Source organism: Rhincodon typus, chromosome 12 (genome assembly GCF_021869965.1).
Source record: "Rhincodon typus isolate 14 chromosome 12, sRhiTyp1.1, whole genome shotgun sequence".
Lineage (NCBI taxonomy): Eukaryota > Metazoa > Chordata > Chondrichthyes > Orectolobiformes > Rhincodontidae > Rhincodon > Rhincodon typus.
Window position 1 is genome coordinate 58733524 of NC_063343.1, and position 17476 is coordinate 58750999.

The 17476-nt window shown below is 39.4% G+C and overlaps 1 protein-coding gene across 1 annotated transcript in view; it reads left to right on the plus strand.

The window, feature by feature from the left end:
• Positions 1–2563: 2563 nt before the first annotated feature.
• The window catches only part of LOC109916803 (fibroblast growth factor 1-like), a 43529-nt gene continuing 28616 nt past the window's right edge, over positions 2564–17476 (plus strand). The window contains exon 1 of the mRNA XM_020516549.2: positions 2564–2728. The gene's annotated coding sequence lies outside the window, so the exon portion shown is untranslated. The remainder of the gene's footprint in view (positions 2729–17476) is intronic.

Here is a 17476-nt window from a genome sequence, read left to right on the forward strand (position 1 = left end):
ATAAAGAATGAAAATGATATAACTCGGGGAAAATTTCAGTGATATTTGTCAGGGTTTTCCTACAGTGACTACATTTCAATGTCCTATTACTAGCTATAAAATGTCTTGTGTGAAAGAAAGGCCCAATAAAAATGCAATTTTCTTTGCTTTCTGGTTTTGTCGTAATGATAAATAATGATAAAGTGTGAAAGCTGAGCAGGAAAGTGAAAATATTCCAGAATATGCGAGCCTGCATTTTTAAGTGTTTAAGCATATGCCTGTGGGGCCATACTGCCTGTGAAAATCCTGATGCTTTTTGCAAATGACTTAAGTGTAATGCCAGTATCAAATCGCCAGATGGCAACGCTATATAATGGAAGAAATGCAATTGGGCAAATACATGAATGACGATGATGAGTCAGCTGAAAACTGATTGCATTGTGAATGTCAACATTTTGTGGCAATATTTTTCATAGACATTAGCAAATTTGTCCCCTTTCCTATTTTATCAATACTCAGTATTTTATAGTATAGGAAAATGTCCCAAGTCTTTAAAGGAAGAGTATTGGACTAAATTTTCCATCAAAACCATGGATTCTTTTTAACAGATGAACAAATGCTTGGATAAAGAGGTAAAAATCCTATATAGAAGCAACTAAAAATAAATATTGATATAAAAACTCCAAATCCTTTACTCTTTTACAGTGGTTTTGCAAATTAGATGACCAGAAACAGCTGCACAACAAAGTGTTAAAAATATAGCTTTATTTATTTGTATATTAAAATATGTATAAACTGATTGAGAGTCGATGGATCCAAGCCAGAATTTGGACTCAAAAACGCACCCATTGTCTCAAAGATAATTTATTCACAAATTTGATTAGATGACATCCAAATGTTGAACGGAAATGAATCAGAGTGAATGATCAAACCCACACCACACATTTTTTAAAATTGAATATGGCACCATTCTTTATTCTGAGTCACAAGGTACTGGGTTCAATTCCTGAATTGAAGGAAGTGAGCATAAAAATCAAAAATCAAGGTTGTACAATGCAGGGAGTACTGTTGTATTTGAAGTACTGTAAAAGATTCCATGCCATAATTCCAAAGAAGACCAGGGTTGTATCCCTCAATGCATAACACAAAAACAGATGATTTGTTCATTATCACATTGCTATTTGTTGCTACAATTCCTGCACTACAACAGCCATTTCACTTCAGGAGTAATTCATTGCCTGTAAACTACTTTGATGTATCCAGTAAATGTAAAAAGCACAATATAAGTGCACTTTTACCTTCTTTCTTTATCCAAAAGCATTCGGCATGCATGTATTAGGATCTGTAATCAGGGAGATTTTATTGATGTAATTTATGCTGTGTAATATGGAATATTAAATATATATATATACAAATATAGAATCACAGAATCCCTACAGAAACAACTTCACCACAGCCTCACTAAGATCTACGAGCCCTCATTGAATCTTATATGCTTCAATAAGGTCTCCTCCCATTTTCCTAAACTCAAACCTACTCAACCTTCCCTCGTGAGAAAATCCCACCATACACAGATCAATGCAGTGAACCTCCTGGTCTGCCTCCAATGCCAATATATCTTTCTTTAGATAAAGGAGCCAAATTGTTCACAGTATTCTAAGTGTGATCTAATTTGTGCCTTGTATTGTTGTAGCAAGACTTCCCTATTTTTATACTCTATTCTCTTTGAAATAAAGGACAACATTCCATTTGCCTTCCCTAGCACCTGCTGAACTTTTACATCGAAATGTGGAAAGAAAATACTGAGCAGGTTTTGATGAGGTAACTTTTTCTTTCAGAAAATGTTCAAAAGAACTTGCAATAAAGAATCAGAAAAATGATTTTTTTTCTGCATGCAGGAAAATCTTTTCAAATTAGAAAAGAACAGTTGAGCAAGCACTATATTTCAGAAAAGTAGATCAGACCTTAATGATGGGGCCAGGTTTATGGTTGGTGATGCACTTGAGCAGAGGTTAGACAACTGAAGAGAATGTGGGAGTATTTTACTTAGAGGCACTTGCACTCAAAGTTCCACAATCCTTTAAGCAGCATCATTGACTTCTGACCCCTATTTCTCAACGCTAGAGTATTCATAGAATCCCTACAGTGTGGTAACAGGCCCTTCGGCCCAAAAAGTCCACACTGACCCTCAGAGCATCCCACCCGGTTCCTTCCCCCTATAACCCACCTAATCTACACATCCCTGAACACTACGGGCAATTTAGCATGGCCAAACCACATAGCCTGCACATCTTTGAACTGCTAATAGGGAGAAATTAAAAACCTTTGACTTGACATAACATACTGGGAATAAAGGATCCAACCGGATGAGAATGGTAACAAAACTCAGGCTGTCTCCGAAAGCTAGATTCTAACCATGTCACTATTTACTGATCCAACATTTCTTTTCATGTCAAAGAAAGGAATAACCAAGAAGAAATGGGAGCAGAGAGGTTAAAAAGCATTTGCTGGCTGTTCACGTGTCTGTTGTTTGCAGCATTGTGTCGTCCAGCCCTAACCTCACAGTCTCGCAGGGACAGTCAGCTGAAGGATTAGAACTCTGACTGGGTATCAGCATTGGCAGTCGTGCTGAAGCAGTATTCACACAGACAACTTTTGTATTCAGACGTTGGTGGGGCCTCTGGTTCTGTGTGCACTCCTCCTAACTGTGCTTTCCTGCACATTCCCAATACTCCAGCCTCATAGAAAGGTAAGGTGAACAATTTTTTGAATAAGTAAGTCTTGGGGATACCAGGACCGCAGGAGCCTCGGAGCTGTCAGAATAGCAATCTATTTTGTAGGCCGATGTGGGTTATATTTCAGCAATCAACAGATTAAACCTACTCTTGCATGAGTGAATAATTTATGTATGTAAGATAAAAACTACATTGAGGCGATTGATTTATTGTACTAGATGAGTTTCATTCTATTCCAACATGGACATTTGCTATTAACAGCAATAACCTATGATTTAACTATTTGGGGTCAGTTCAAATGCAGTAAAGACTTGAATTTCAAAACATTTTGTTTATTATTTTTTACTGCAGATTGAAGTACATTTTTAGACCATCTTGAAAAGATTAATAAGATTAAAAAGATCCCAGTTAAAGCATAGTGGACAATGCTGAGCAATTACGTTGAGATACGCTACAAAGAGCTAAAGTCAGCTTTGAACAGGAGACATTTATAGTTAGGCTAACCACAAATCACCTAAATATTTTGGTCTGCATGACAAAAAATGTGCCATTTTTTGAAATGTCTATGGGGCACTGTCAAAATTCTCATTGCCATCCTACATCGAAGAGCTTTTGCTTGGCTGCAAGGGATGTGGGGGGAGGTACCTTTCAGTCCAGTTTACACATGAAAAGAACAGTTTCATTCTCTGTTTTAAAACTGTGTCATATTTTCCCCACCTTAATTTTTTCCCTTCTTTCTAGAATGTGGTGGAGGTAAAGTTAACCTGTTAATGATTCAACTACCTCTTGCATATCACTCTCAATGAATTCAATGGAATTCAATATTGCCAATATTATCTTTCATTCATTCATGGGGTGTTGGCATTGTTGGCTGGGCCAGCATTTATCATCCATCCTTAAAGGAGCTTAAGGTGGTGAGCTGCCTAATTGAATTGCTGGAACCGATGTGTTGGGTACATCCACAATGCTGTTAGGAAGGGAGTTCCAGCATTTTGACCCAATGACGGTGAATGAACAGCAATGCAGTTCCAAGTCAGGATTTAGTGAGGTTTGGACAGAAATTTGCAAGGGTGGTGTTCCCATGCACCTTCTGCTCTTGTCCTTCCAGGAAGGTGGAAGGTGCTGTTAAAGGAGCCTTTGCAAGTTATTTCAAAAGTCGCCAGTTCACATTGGTTGAGCAGGGAGTGAATGATCAAAGAGGTGAATGAGGTGCCAATCAAGCAGGCTGTTTTATCTAGGATGAGGTTGAGTTTCTTGTCGAGCATATTTGCATCTGCACTCATCCAGGCAAGTAGAGGTATCCCCTCACACTCCCAACTTGTCTTGTAGATGGTAGACAGGTCTTGTGGAATCAAAATTATTCACCTTGGAATTCCTTGCCTCTTACCTGCTCTTGTTAGTCACGATATTTTTATTGCTGGACAAGTCAGTTTCTTGTTAAGAACCTGCTTTACCCAAAGGCAAAATAATCCCAAGTGTTCATACTGGAGTGCATCCAATAATTGTCAGCTGCTTTTCTGTGCTTCACATGGGTGACCTGACTTTTCACATGAGACTGGGCTGGAAGTGTTTTAGGCTTTTTGATCATGCAGAACTCTTCACAGAAGAGTTTGAAATTACCATTGCCCAATATTCTCATACTTAGCAAAGGACATTGGTTCATTTTGATACCTGTTCACTGTGGTTTCTAAGTAAAATACCACGTTATGGTCTGAGTGTTGCCTATACTTTAGACCTTGTAACATTTACCATGAAAATGGGGTTCATGTTGGGACAGATGTCCTGAAGGTTTTCAACAGCTTAACTGTCTACACTGCTATAAGATCTCAGACTTACAGAGTCTGAATTCTGTGCTGACTGATTTCATAGAATAAAGATACAAAGACTGTAAGCAGGTTATTATTATGATTATTTCTGCTACTGAAGGTGAGGCAGGTGCCTTTATACTTGTGTGTCATCATGGTGATGGCACCTAATAGCCTTAAGAGTGCACTGCCTGTTTGGTCTGGGATCTATGCGTTGATGCAACACAGCATTTTTGTTTAAAAAGTGGGACCCTTTTCTAGTAAATGTACAAGGATACATATAGACACATTGTCTCTATACATTAAGATTCTCCTGTGGATAAATAACATGAGCAGATATACTCCTTACAGTTATGAAGACTTGGTTACGTACCTTCACTCCGTGCATTGTTTACCATCTTGAATGGATATGTGTCATTTATCATAGGTGTGTGTTGTCAGGCACTAACACGATATCAGTATCCGATTCATCGTCGTGTGCGATGGATGGTTGATTATATGCAGTCTTGATATGTCCCCTAATTCTTCGCAAGACTTTACTGTTGCTCATTACAATACCATATGACTTAGTGTGGACACAATGTCATAGTGTCTTGGCACAAACCCATTTATGCATATGCCAATCTTAAACTCTTACACTTTGACTTGGTTCAAGTTGGAATAACTGCCCGAACACGCATTGATTTTGCTCTTGTGCAATTTTCTTCCTTCATTACAATGCATCATGTACATGTGTTCAGATGGTGGAGTGTGAGAGGGATGAACTGCTGGATCTGTCTTCATGACAGCTGCCAGGGAAGGCTAACCCTTGCCAAGAGGAGTAGCACATGAACTTAACAGCTATCTAGAAATCTTGGCAAGTCCCTTTGCACTTCACTATCCTTGATTTTATGTTGCAGACAGTGCATTCTTCCAGACCATTAGATTGAGGACAATAGGAATAAGTATTACATTGAAACCCCAATTTCTACCTGTTCTGAAAGGGCCCATTAGTGTTCTACAGGCCATTGTCAGACCCAATTTGGTGAAGAACACTGAATGTACTGAATATGGAGGTCAATGTTTCAATAGCTTTTGGACAAGTCTTATCTTTGACTTGTTGCACATTTAGTGAAGTAGCCACTGACCAGAATGTAATTTTATCTTTGTGCATGGAAAAGATCTGTCACAATCTTGCACCGTGACTCTGAAGGAATTCAACATAGAATGAGATGTTCTTTCAATATCTTGATAAATGCCAGAACAATATATGGGCTTATATGCCAATAGAAACATAGGAATGATACAGCACAGAATCATGTTAATCAAGCCAATCTCATAGACATTTTTCTGCATCCCTGTGGCCTACATGCATGTAATCCAGCATGACTTTATGTAGAGCTTGGTGAATTATGGCTTGTTTGCCTTTAAAAATTACATTCCTGGAGAGTCCAAGTTCATCATTTCTGAATGGGCAGAGGAGCGTGCCTGCTCATGGATCTGTTGAATGTGTTCAGGCCACCCACTGATGATCTCATTGAGTTGTTGCAGCTGGTTACCATCTGATGTGGTTTATTGAATCTGTTCTGCTCAGCTGTGACCAAAATGTGCAATTTGATGTTAAGTCTATCTTCCAATGCAGACTCAATAACTCATTTGTAGGTCTAAAGTAATTTCATGTTCTTAGCAGGATTTAGAAGTTGACTAAGAGCTTTGGAAGTTATGATTTTAGAACTGGGTTTGTGTTGTACATCTAAATCTTACGCCGTGCTCTTCATAAGTAATGATTTGCGTCATCGAGGTACTCGAGTGACTTTTGAAAGATCATTTCTAATGGTTTATAGTTGGTATGGACAATTAAACGTTTGGCCAATAGCGATGTGTGAAACCATTGTGTTCCCAAGTCAGAGCAAGAGTTTCTCTTTCACTGTTGGAGCTGTTGTAATGACCTTTGAACCAAACACAATAGTCTTGTCATCCTGTAATAGACATGCTCCGAGACCTTTCTGGGCTCATTTACTATTAATGCAAAGTATGGTGGGATCATAATATTGAATTACACATTTGCTGGATGATAAAGCATTTCTGTGAGATTGAAAACTATGTTGGCGATCTTCCTATTGTATCTATGGAATGTCCTGGCGGAGAAGGTCTTGAACAGGAGAGACTTAGTCAGAAATGGATAAAAAGTTGAAAAAACTGAGACATCTTTTGTAAGCCATCTTTACCTTGCATTGTAGGCATCTTCTGCATATCTTCTATTTTGGCAGGATCAGATCTGTACTGTTTGACGAGTCCATCAAATGGAAGAAATTGATTGGTTCATATTGACTCGACAACTTTTTTCCTGTTGAAAATAAGACTATGTTTTCTTGCTACCATCATGGTCTGATAAAGGTTTGTGTTATGCTCATGTTTAGATCCTCCAAGGACCACAATGTCATCTGTGATACAGAGACAACCCAGAACATTCTTGATGATGCGATCCATATGTGGTTGGAATGTATCCTGGTTGGAGGATAATCCAAACAGTAATCTGTGGAAATAATATCTTCTGTGTTCTAAAAGTCATCAGCTCCTGCAATAACGGGGAAAGATATATGGACCAATATTCATTAACATCAAGCTCATAAAATGGTTTGGCATATGTGTATTTGGGATTAAGTACTTCCAAAGTAGGAATATTGTGTGGACATCTCTTTATTGCATTGTTCTGCCATCTTGGATCTGAGCATACATGTATTTTCAAGAAAGATGGCACTATACAGGTACTGGAATTACAGCAGTCAGTATGATGCTTGACTTTGAAGATTATATTTATACCATTGAGCTAATCTATATGCATGTTGCACCTACAAGCAGGGTGATGCCGAGTTGGGAATCCCCTTTCATATGTAACGCTGCATTGCCTTTAAAATTACCAAAAGAATCAACTCTGTCTTGGTCAATGATATGTCATGTTATACTCGATGTAGTAGTGTGAAATTTCTGGAATTGCAACAGACGCTTTTTACCTTGTAGGCTGTGATAAAATGTACATTCCTGCATACTGACTGATCATAAATACTGGATCAGCTGTTTCAATAATGTAAAAGCATTCAGGTATCCATCTTGGGCAGCCATATTGACATTATAAGATGGATAATGCCAATGCATGGTCTGTCAGACTGGTTATAATATTTAGCTTATCACGTGTGGCCTGCACCATACTGTGGTAGTTTCATGAGTAAGATGTGTAAAGGGATGATTTTCACACCAGCACCAATGCCAATTGTGGTACATAATGCATGTTGCCCATTCTTTTTGGGGTATATCATTTCGATGGAGGTAAGGGTTTCAACTTTTCTGACAGCATCATGTAGTGTGTTAAACTAACCACATGTACTGCCTTACTGGGGTCTGTAAATTGTCGGGGCAGATAGTCCTTGGATTTCATTGACCATGGATGGAATTTTGAAAATGTCCTTAACATTGTTCCCTTAGTTGACTCTTTATCAAACACTGTTGTGGATCATTGCACTTTGGGTTTATCTGAATAATTGGAATTCTTGCAAGTGTTAGCATAATGTCCTTCTGGAAAACATAGTTTGCACTTTTAATAATTCATTCACTGGATGTGGGCATTGCTGGCAAAGCCAGCATTTATTGTCCATCCTTTAAGAGTCAACCACATTGCTCTGTGTCTGGAGTCCAGACCAGAGAAGGACGGTATGTTTTTTTCCCTAAAGGGCGTTAGTGAACCAGATGTAGTTTTACAACAAGCATCGTGATCATCATTGGGCGAGCTTTTTATTCCAGGTGTTTATCAGTATTAAATTTCACCTTGTGTCCTGGTGAGATTTGAAATCATGTCCTCAGAAAAATGCCAAGGGTTGTAGATTACTAGCCCAAGATAATTTACACAATTCCACCACCTCCCCTAAATACATTTCAAATAATGCACACAGTTTCAAGTTAAAGATCTGGATATTTTACTGACCCTGCTGTTTGCTGTAATAGTTGTTGCAAAGTGACCTGAAGCTGCTGTTGATCCACTACAATTTGCATCTTTCATCTAACAAAGCATCGATGGCATATCCTTTGGATATTTCATCTTTTGTTTGCTGTTGTGAAGGAGTGTGGAGACAGTGACCAATTCCACGAGCCTTTCAGCTAAGTCCGCTTTAGTGAAATCACATTCTGTATTTTTGTGTCAACTCCTGTCTTTTTTTTAGCTGACTGCTGCTGATACAGCATGAACTCAAGCTTTTATTACCTGAAGTTGATGCAAACCCTAAGCCAATTTTCTAAAAAGTTGGAAAAATAGTCAGAAATTTTGCATTCATCTTTGGACATAACTGAGGAATCGACATTTCTTAATCCTTCTTTCCTGAAAACAACAAGGTGTTTGACAAAAACAAAAACAGAAATTGCCAGAAAAGCTCAGCAGGTCTGGCAGCACCTGTGGAGAGAAATCGGGGTTAATATTTTGGGTCAAGTGACCTGCTGAGCTTTTCCAGCAATTTCTGTTTTTGTTTCTGACTTGCAGCATCCACAGTTCTTTCAGTTTTTTTTTTATTAAGGTGTTTGACTGCTTGCTTTTCCATGTTAACTAGTTGTTGATTCAAGAAGTATGGATTGATTGAAAATCAGAAATTGCTGGGAAAATTCAGCAGGTCTGGCAGCATCTGTGGAGAGAAATCAGGGTTAATTTTTTTGGGTCCAGTGTGAACCTTCTTCAGAACTGATTGTATCTTGGAAAAGATTGGTATATATGCTAGAGGAGTGGTGGGGGAAGGGGAAGGAGTAAGCGATCAGAGGGGATGAAACCCAGAGAGTTGGAAAGAAACAGTTGAGCAGACAAAGGAGTGGTAAAGGTCAGCCTGGGAGAATGAATATGGGTTGTGTACTGTAGCAGCCCATGCGATGACAAGGCCTGGTGTGTGTGGGTTGGGGTAAAGACATGGGAGAAGGTGATCAGGCCCTAATATTATTGAACTCAATATTGAGTCCGGAAGGTTGCAGGGTTCCCAAACCAGAAATGAGATCCTAATCTTCCAGCTTGCGCTGATCTTCGCTGGAGCAGGCCCGAGATAGAGATGTTGACCTAAGGAGCATTGTGGTGTGTTGAAATGACAGGTAACCGGAAGCTCAGGGTATTTTTTGTGGATAGAACGCAGGTGTTCTACAAAGTGGTCACCCAGTCTACGCTTCGTCTCCCCAACATAGAGGAGACTGGATTGTGAGCAGCGACTCCAAGAGACTAGATTGCGTTAAGTGCAGGGAAATGACTGCTTCAACTAGAAGGTGTGTCCTGGGCCTTGGATAGTGAAGAGGGAGGAAGTAAATAGGCAGGTGCTACACTTTTTATGATTACGTGAGAACGTGCTGTGGGGATGTGGGGACATGGTGGGAGTGGGGGAGGAGAGGACTAAGGTGTTCTGGAAGGATTTTTGAGTTTTTTTAAGTAAAGATTAATTCTTTGTTCAAATCTGACAGGAGTGCAGATTGTCAATCCTTACTTTCTGTATGTTCCATTTTATTTTGTTGTTCTATGTTCTTTAGAATGGTCTGGACTCCATGAGGTCTCATGGCATGGGGGCAAACATAAGCAAGGAGACCTCCTATTGGCTGCTGCCTATCCAGCAAGCCACTCCCATCCACACTCCCTCAGCTAATGTATCAGCCCTTCATAAAGTATCCACCATTTATTTAAATAGGCACAAGAGAAAGTGAAGACAATGTGTATTGGTGGAAGCAAACTATCTCAAACTAACCTTAACCAATACCACTTAATCATAGAGTTGGAAAATACTATGAAATATCAGGAGCAACAAAATACCAGGAGAAACAAAAATATCATATCATTGCAGTCGTGTAGATCTGACTACAACAATGAGGGGAAGATTCCAGAAGACACCAAAGGAAAGATTTCAAGCTTTTGAGTTGTTTTAAGAGCATTACCACTTTCAGAAGATGCAAATAGTCAGTCAGCAGCTGAAATGTGATTAAAGGCAGAGAAGGATGGCAACAGCCATGGAAGCAATGAAAAGGCAAGATCAGTAATCCAAAAGATAAACTTAATTTAGAAGCTGGTAAGAAGTGCTGGGCCAAGTGTGTGGACTATGAGAAGAGAAGAAACAGCTACATTTAGATAGTATGGAGGCCTTCATGAAGGAGGCTCTTTAAAAAGCAACTAAAGGCTCTGAAAGGTAAAAGTTAGAAATCACTAATGAAAAAACAAAATCACTTATATAAAATGGGACAAAGACAAAGGGAGTGTAGAGCAGAGAGCTCTCATATCTCTCAGCAAGCACCAGCAACATTGATATTAGACTCCTAGAGGCTACAAGGAACTGTAAAGGTCCAGAAAATAAATTAGACTGAGGTTACAGAATCAGAAAGATCTCAGAATTTATTTAAAAATTGTAGGATACTAGCATAAGAACAAAATTCAGCAAAAATTAACAAAATTTGTGCAGTTGTATTTTCCTCTTGTGTTCTTCCACTTCTCCGAGGAAGGATGTTCAGGCTATGGAGGAAGTGCAACAAAGGTTTACCAGGCTGATTCATGAAATGGCAGGACTGAATGACGTGAAACTGGTTTGGTAAGGATTATATTCACTGGCATTTAGAAGAATGAGGGGATTTCATAGAAACCTGTGAAATTCTAACAGGACAAGATGGGATAAATGTAGGAAGCATACAGGGCAGGCCATTTAAGATTGAGATGAAGAGAAATTTCATCACCCAAAGGGTGGTGAGTCTGTGGAACTCTCTGCCACAAAACAGTTCAGGCCAAAACATTGAATGTTTTTAAGAAGAAGATAAATATAGTTCTTAGGGCCAAAGGGATCAAAGATTATCGGTCAAAATCCTGGGATTCCTTCCCTAATGTCATTGTGTGCCTACCTACAGCACATGGACTGCAGCACTTCAATAAGGCAGCATACCACTAATACCTCAAAGGAAACTAGGAATGAGCAATAAATGCTGAATAAGCCAGCGATACAACTCACATCCCACAAGTGAGCTTAAATAAAAGAGCAGTAACACAGTACAGAGTTGGATGATCAGCCATGATCATATTGAATGGCACAGCAAGCTCAACGGGCCCGATAGTCTAGTCCTGTCTTTACGATAAAGCAATCATGCAAAATGTTGAAGTCAAAGACTTGGAGAAAAATAGGGTAGGGATAAATACAATATTGTTATCCATATGATTGGATAATGACTTAACAACGGGGGTAAAAACTTGGAGGAAAATGGTATATAAGATAATGGTCCTTGTATTCTTCACATTATATTGACTGCAATGCGCTCTACTGATGTCATACGTAGTCTATGGATGGAGATAAGGACTGTAGCTGTTGGGGGCTATACATGTATTTTTACCATTCCACTAAGGTCCTATTAATTATGCTGACTGAATGTAGTTGTACTTATTGCTTTCATGCAATAAACCTTCTTATTATCTAAGAACAGTCTGTTCTGGAGATACTCCATTGTGGTCTATCCTTTACCAATAATCACTAAATTGCTTTTGTTTAGGCCCAAGCCAAAGGAGGATTGGTGGTAGAGAACTACCTAAATCAACCCTTACCCAGAACCACATGCTGCTAAATGTGGCAAATACCAAGAGTTATCAAGCGTGGTCATCTGGGAAAGTACCACATGATAAGCAAGCACTTGCATCCTACACAGCCTCCAAAGGATCCAAGAATATTGCTGGAGATTAATGCAATGGGTGTTAAGAGATTTGGAGGTCCAGGGGGAGGTGGGGAGAAGTAGGAGTTGAAAGAAAACTGTAAATAGCTCATGAGGCTAATAGTTTATGGGAAGAGCAAACTTGGAAAGCCTGTGGAATAAAGCGTTAACTATATTATTGCACTAACAATAGCTACCAGGCATTTGTGGAATTAACTAGGTCAAAATAACATCAGATTACTTTGGACTGAGTCAAGAAAATACTAGTGACACCCTGTTTATAGGTATTTTTAATGAATCTGTTCAGGGATGTTATGATACATCTCTGCAGCAGGTGGGTGTTGAACCCAGGCCTTCTTACCCAAAGGTAAGGACACTATTGCTCTGCCACTAGAGACCTGAAGCCTTACTGTACTATATTTCTACTTAATGTCTACAGGCAATGAATGGTAACAGTTTCCATTTGTCTTGTCTTGATCCCTGTGATCCTTCTAGAAGCTCTTATCAATATTTCTGCATGCACTTCCTACAAAAAGCATTGCATCAACTTGCCCAAGCGCTTTCAATAGAACTGTCCAACCCCACAACCCTGACCACTTAAAAGGACAAGAACAGCAAATGCATGGAAACGTTACCTTAAGTAGATTACCTCTTCAAGCCATATACCATCCATCCATATCACCATTCCTTCACTGATCAATAGATTAAAATGTTGGAACTTCCCACTCCAACCTCACATGCAAGATCACTGTGGATGTATATATACTACAAGGATTACAATGGATCAAGAAGGTGGATTGCCACCACCTCATCGATATTTAGATATTAGCAATAAATGCTGGCCTGTTCAGTAATGCTCCCACCCTAATTTTTTTTTAAACCTTGTAGACACAAGCCAAAACATTCCTCAATTACAGAAGGATGTGAATGGGAGGAGATCACTGTGAAACATGTAAGATTTTGCAGCAGCTTTTCACAGGATAAGCACTATTAGCTTGCTTCCCCTGCCTGGGGAATGTAAAATAGCTAAGTCCCTGATAAGGTTGGGTGGTGATGGTCAAAAATTACCACTGAAATCAGAAGACCTTTCTTCACTTGGAGATTGTGAATATTCGGATTCTGCATCAGAGAGGTTTGTGAATAAACACATCACAAAGAGAAATTATTTTCAGGAATTGCTATAAAACCCTATTTGTATCAGTAACAATGTAACCAGTCACCTCAGAACTCCAGCAAATCACAAGTCAGTAGATTGAAGATTGCCATTACCATATCATGCAGTATGAATACTGAATACAACAAGGATATTGCAACTGATCTCATCACCCTGGGCATACCTTTCTCCCCTCACCTGGATAGTCACAAAGTACATACTGATAAGAAATTGAGAGTTAAGGGTTATAGTGAGAGGATGGGTAAGTGGAGCTGAGGCCATGAAAAGATCAGCCATGATCGTACTGAATGGCAGAGTGGGCTCGAAGGGCCAGATGGCCTACTCCTGCTCTTATGAAAGAACACAGTACAGACTCAGAGATAACAAGGTGTAGAGCTGGATGAATACAGCAGGCCAAGCAGCATCAGAGGAGCAGGAAAGCTGATGTTTCGGGCCTAGGCCCTTCTTCAGAAAAATGGTAGAGCTACACAGTGCAGAGTCATGTTGCAATACTTCCACTTCTGATCCCACCTGGTGTCCGAGTACAGTATTGATGAGGAATAAACAATAGGTCACAAAAGTGGAAGGGAAATCAGTGCCCATGAGATTACAGCCTGAGAAGAACAGGAGGAAATCGAGAAAGGGGAATAACATTATACGAAGTAGCTGGTTAACAATCCAACAAAAATGGATTTTGGAGTTTTATTGAGGAACACTGGCACCTAGTGGTGTAAGTTAAATAGCAAAACACTGCATGCGTTGAACTTGGAGCAAAAAGAATACTCATGGGATGACATATCAGATATGGAGATGATGGAATGAAACAAATAGACAGCATGGAATTCTGGTGCACAGTCCTGCAAGGTAATGTGTTGCACCCAAGTTATATTCTTGAAAGGTATTTTGAATTAAGGCTATGTACATTAGTTGATTCAGTATCCTCCTCTTTGAAGCTGAATGATCTTACGTACTGAGTGGTCAATGGCTTATGATTCTAACCCACATATTGGCTAAAAACATAAGTGAATCTCGAATTCAGTTCGTAGCAAGATATCATATTATTGTGATTTAGAATAACACCAATCTGGAAGCAAAATCTTGCATTTATATAGTAGCTCTACCATTGAAAAGCATCATAAGATAGTTCACAATGGTACTTTTTAAAAATTTAACACAGGAATAAAAATTGACATATCAGGAAGAACACTTGGTTAATGAGTTGACATTTAAGCAAGGTCTTACGGGAGTGTATGGCGTAGAAATACAAATGAGGAAGAGAAGTTGTAATAATCGAAACCCAGAAATGGATATCAATTGTAATTTCCTAAGGACCAGTGTCAATGGAATTGAGAAATTTAGTGCAGAAAAAAGAGATAAAGATTGGAAGGGGTAAAATTTTGAGGTGCAGAAGGGATCATGACTTAAAGTATATCAGAACACAATCATTCCATAGAATCCCTATAGTGTGGAAGCAGGCCATTCAGTCCACACCAACCCTTCAAAGAACATCCCACCCCAGGCACTATTGGCAATTTAACATGGCCAATCCACCTAACCTGCAAATCTGTGGACGGAAACCTACACAGACACAGAGAATGTGTAAATTCCACACAGACAGTCACCCAAGGCTAGAATTGAACCAGGGTCCCTGGTGCTGTGAGGCAACAGTGCTAGTAATTGAGCCACCATGCCACCCCAAATTAATGGGCAATGGTCAAGCTGGACCTGACATGGAGTGGGATGTGGGCGGCAGAGATCTGAATGAGCCCAAGTTAATGGAGGATGGAGTTTGGGAAATTTGCAAAATGATAATTGGATCAATAAAATCTGGAGGCAGCAAAGAGTTGCATGGAAGTTTCAGCAGAACATGGTGATGAATGATGGTTAGTGAGGGCAAAGGATTTGAGGGAAAATCCTTAAAGTTTTTGAGAAGATTTGTAGCTTGGGATGTGGATGAGGTTGTAGATTTGCTCGCCAAGCCAGTGTGTTGGATTGCTGACATTTCATCACCCTGCTTGGTAACATCATCAGTGCGCCTCCAGTGAAGCATCAGTGTTCTATCCCACTCGTTATTCATATGCCTTGGTTTGCTGGGGTGGTTGACATCACTTCTGGTTCTGTTTTTCAGTGGTTTGTATATTGGGTCCAGTTCAATGAGTTTGTTGATGGAAATTCTTTTGGGAAGGGGTTAATGATAACAGTTTGGAAAGAGTGGAGGAATGTACTAAAGTAGCTAGGATGGAATTCATAACAAGAGGTTAGATAAGGGTTTCGAGCAAACAGACTCAAAAGAGCAGGAGGTCAGTTTGGAAGGAAATAAAGAAGATACCAGAGAGAGGGAGAAAGACAGAAAGCAGAACTGAACTATTTAAACTATTAAAGAACGAGCTAATCCGATCAGTTTTACTTGTGTGTTCAGGACAAATCAGTAACTGCAAGGGGAGACCTTGGGCCTCTGTGACCAACTAAAGGAAAAATTAAGTAGAACCAAAATTGCTTTTTAATTAGTCAATGGGAAATACTATATATGAGCACAACACAGACAAAATGCAAAATTTCAGTAAAAACTTTTTAATCAGTTTAAGAAAGGAGGATAGGACTCTGAGCATTAGTGTATAGAGATATATGTTTCCAGCGTATTCACTTTTCTCTCAAAAGAACAACAGTGTGTGGCACTTAATAAGAAGCACCTCACCAGTGCCCATACTGGATGCCAGTCAGTTTCCTGACATACACAGTGCCTGTTAAGGCTACAATTTGTCTGAGTTTGTCTTACTGGGCTATCAAAATGGCACACGATCCAGCATCGGTTTTGTTGCTGACAGGCTCCATGGTATTGAATCAGAGGCAGAAACTCCAATAGGCTGAATGACTGCCTTCTCTGCTGTCAAATTCAATAATTTTACAAATAAAACTTTAACATGGAAATCGTTATTTTAACAACGGGTGGCTTCAAGCTAAATTTACTCACAATGCGCTTGACTCTTTTGTCCCTCCCTTATAATCATTTTTGATTACTTCCTGTTTTTGGTTGTTTCCAGACCACTGGCAACAAGGCAAGTACAGAGTTCAAAGTTGTTCTATTATTGTCATGTACTTAACAAGAAACTGTGTCTGATATAGAAAACAAAACTGATAGTGCCTATTAGATATTTGAAATGTATGAATAAAAAATAGTTCTCCAGTCCCTTTGATGGTATAAAGTGAACCATAGTAAGCAGCCTGCAGAACAGGTGTGAAAGTATTCCTCCTTTCGGCATTAGGATGAAAGCACATGGTAAAACTCAATCTAGAATGTCTCAATTCATTGCTGCCCTATGTGAGCTGTTGAACTAAATTAATAACGGCTGCAGACTAAAGGATGGATCCAATAGCCTTGCTGGGACCACAGAGGGAGAAGGACAGAGATCAGGATGTTTTCTGTGAAGTCAATTTGAATTATTTTGACTTGAGGAGGGTAATTGTCTTTCATTTAAAAGGTCATTCCAGCTTTGTACGTGAGAATAAGATGCAGAAATGTAATTAGAGCAGTCCTGCTATTAAACCACTAATCTCAATTCTTCCGAATGTTTTTTAAATTTGGCTTGTGCAAAAACGGATATTAAATTGCAGAAACGTGTTTTTGTCACTGCGAACCATTTCAGTTTAAACGTTAACATGTATGTTAGCATCCCTGAATTGAAACTGCTTAATGTAATGACAACACCCTTTTTAATTAACTTGGTCAGGAATCTTTCTTTCGTTGTTCATTATAGACAGAGTACAGAATGTGCTCAACCAGCCTAGGCTTGCAAAACCTGAAACAAAATATCTACTGTTAAGTGTGATACTGTAATTGGACAGCATTTGCGAAAAAATCGTGGATTTCATTAATCACTGAACACAATTTAAGATAAGCAGTCGAGATCAAAACGTTTCAGAGATAGTAGGATCTGCAGATGCTGGAGAATCTGAGATAACAAGGTGTAGAGCTGGATGAACACAGCAGGCCAAGCAGCATCAGAGGAGCAGGAAGGCTGACATTTCGGGCCTAGACCCTTCTTCAGAAATTTTCTGAAGAAGGGTCTAGGCCCGAAACGTCAACCTTCCTGATCCTCTGATGCTGCTTGGCCTGCTGTGTTCATCCAGCTCTACACCTT